Source organism: Priapulus caudatus, unplaced genomic scaffold (genome assembly GCF_000485595.1).
Source record: "Priapulus caudatus unplaced genomic scaffold, Priapulus_caudatus-5.0.1 Scaffold231, whole genome shotgun sequence".
Lineage (NCBI taxonomy): Eukaryota > Metazoa > Priapulida > Priapulimorpha > Priapulimorphida > Priapulidae > Priapulus > Priapulus caudatus.
In genome coordinates, this window is record NW_014577292.1 from 127354 (window position 1) to 130927 (window position 3574).

Genomic DNA, 3574 nt, shown 5'->3' on the forward strand with positions numbered 1-3574 from the left:
CCTTGTACTGGATGCACACAGTTGGTGAGATGTAGTATTCGTTCTATTAAAAATAAATCATAATAGTTAGTTCAAACGATTTTCAAAGAACAGAATAAGAGCGAATCGACGAAGAGTTGACACGTATTTTGGACCCCATCCATGTCAGCTCGAAACTTTGTACGTGAGATCGACATGGCGATCAGCATCAAAATACCAGTTACTTCAGCGTTAGTGTGTTGGTTTCCAACCAGGTAAAAAGTACAAAGCAAGATTTAGTTAAAAAATAAGGTGCTATATCGATTTCGATTGTTTAAATGCCGATTGCAGCTGTTACGAGCGCAAACAGCGTGAAACGAACAAGGGTATCAGTGAAGTCGTGAATGGGTGTATTAATATCTTGGAAGCACACTATAACGTAATAATTACGCGCCTTATCCAGGGAAGTAGCAGTAATATTGGTTGTGCTAAATTGCTGTTGATACAGGATACTATTTTATTCAGAAATCTACCGTCACACTTTTCGTATAGGATATTCTGCTTAGAAAGTGTCAATTACTTTGCAAACCATCTTGCGTTTCGAGTGTGGTTAGTGTCATGACGCGCATAATACATAATATGTTGCGTAGACAATAAACGAGAAAATCAGTATCTTTCTTAATATAATTGAATAGAAGTTTTTATTTACCCATTTTCCTATGTATATAAGGAAGATTTTTGAGACGTGACGCACGCGACTGGTCAATAATATAAACGGCTAGACGAACCTGGGCTATGTCAACTAGCACAAAAAATTTACTATGAAAGCATTGTAAACTAGTCGTAAAGCAAAGTACACCGGACCCTACCATTATAAAGCCATACCTCCAGTGGTAACGAGCGCCATGTTTGGTATTGGTTGCCATGAATAACCAATGGAAGACATAAACAAACGATCCGTTGGTCGACACCTTGGACTGAATAGCAGCATTCGTATTATACTAATTAGGGGTTCGCCAGAAAAGGACAAATTTTAAGGTAGATGTTACACAAGTACGGAAGCGACGAGGCTTGGTACGAGTTCTCGCGACATCCTCTCGTAAAGAGGTAGGGCTACAATCAATGAAACAAACAAATGATCAATTTATAAAATGTATAAATGAGTCAAACCTCTACTCGTGTACGTGTTCACGGTGCGAGCAGTAGAACCCACACTCCACCGAATACTTTCTCCATTCACCCCGAGCATAACGCTTCACGGATCGAAAATTGCGCCAATTTTCTCTGCGAAGTAAACGGCACAAGAGAAACTGGCGTATGTGGTAGTTGGCATGCATAGCGAACGGGGTCGGTGTTCCACACAGAAAGAAAGCATTTAACGAAACGTATGCGCCGGCTCAACGGCAGTGTGACGTAGCTTAAAAGCTACAGTGCTGTTCTTTGCACATGGCGCGGCTTACCATGGCCAGGGGGATTAAACTAAAGCCTGTCAGAAGCATTCGCCTCTTAATTTGCATAAGCCTACTTGACATAAATAATTCTCATTTAACTTCAATAGTTTATTCAAAGGTTTACAACGCAAACGCAGATTTCATTAGCTTTCGATAGGCACCGTGAGCAAGTCAAATCAACCGCACGCGCCGCCGAGCAGCAGCTGCTGAATTTAAAAAATCTTATTCACACCTTCAATCAAGAGACTTTAGTTTTCCTCCATTTAAAAATCATAAATACAATAAACGCCGTGTAAAAGCTGTGGCAACAGAGATTTTCGAAGCAGGCAGATTAAAATTTCATGATAATTACTTGGATTTCACACGTTAAACTTACAATACGTCTTGTTCCTCAGAACTGAGAAAAACTCGATATTTTAATCATTACTTTAAATGTTTTTATTAATGAAATGATTGCATATTAGACCATGAAATATGTCAATCAAGTGAATATACGTGTACCCTCATTAAAAACGCTGCCCATGATTTTTTCGGCGCATTTATCACTGTAGTAAAGTAATACAATATTTGTAATCAGTCAAATGTTTTCTTTACTCTCCTCAAACGATATAAATTATATAACTTTTATTCTAGCAATGAATTGCATACTGCTGCGCGCACACACTCACACACCCACACGCGCGCGCACGCACGCACGCACGCACGCACGCACGCACGCACACACACAGACACACACACACACACACACACACACACACACACACACACACACACACACAGAGAGAGAGAGAGAGAGCGAGGAACTGAGAGGATGAGAGAGAGAGAGAGAAGAGAGAGACAGAGAGGAGATGAGACGGATAGAGAGAGAGAGAGAGAGAGAGAGAGAGAGGAACGTTAATTTTAAGACACACCGAAGAGACACTGATACAAACAGCCGCAAGTAAAGCACATACGACAGATGCGGTGAATGATCCTCACGCATGTTTAAACTACTAATGTTATATGTAAAATCTTTAAATACAGAAAAATTATCCTGATTCTACCAGGTGTATTGATTCCATTGCGATTAAGCTTGCTTAAATGAACATCAATACAAATCATCTTCGAATAGCCTTCCGCTTTCGCTCTTTCACTCGGTTCTACAACCGCATCTCTCAACAGTAAAACCCGTTAAAATGAACTGCCGACAACTCCGCAGTGGGCAGTCCCCAGCCCCCAGGGCTACACATGTCACTAACAGGTGGGTTATATGTTAAAATCATTTGTTCCCATGCTGTCATCTGCACGCCGCGCGACGCATGCGAAATGATGGTATAACTGCTCGGCGCATAAAAATTAACCGCACTACTTGCGCACGTTGTTCTGGCAGAAATGGAGATCACATTTTTTTTATCATTCCGTTTTACTGTAAATCAAAAACGTTAAGCATGTCAACAGGCGTTTATTCCAGTGCATGTTTCAATCCACGCACACGTCTTATCACAGGCAGACTGTATGTTCCTTGTGCAATATGCGTTTACATAATGAGAACATTGAACACCAATTTTAGGAGATTTTCGGCAAACCAATAAATTGCGACGTTACAGGTAGTAGTTTAGTAAACAAACAACGACGAAACGGAAAAATCCTCAATGACCTAGCATAGCTCTTCAAGTTAGTGTTTACATTTGTATAAACACGTGTCGTATTCATGGATATAGTGTAATATATATATAGAACTTGCAATTTGAGCAGCAGCATTGGATAAGATCAATTGGATGAAGAGAAATATAGAATTTTGAAGTAAACATTAATTTTATGTAGTTATACAATACAATATTATATTGTGCAAAAAGTGCTAAGAATGACATGACAGCTCTCCGGGTAAATGATTTAACCGACTGTTCGATATATGAGTTCATAAATAATGATAAATTATATCACGCAAGAGTACGTTACAAACTAAAATATAATAATGTAATTAATAGAGTAAATATACACATAATATTACACAATATAGAATACATGATACATAATTTTCTTTATCTTGTCTTCTTGCATAAGTGTTTAGGTGTTAAAGATTAACCTGATTACATGGCGACCAAAGTTTTTACTCCTGAAAACGCTTCTTTTACTTGCATTTACAAAATGTGGCTTAACGTTGTATATGCGAATGTCTGTGAAAC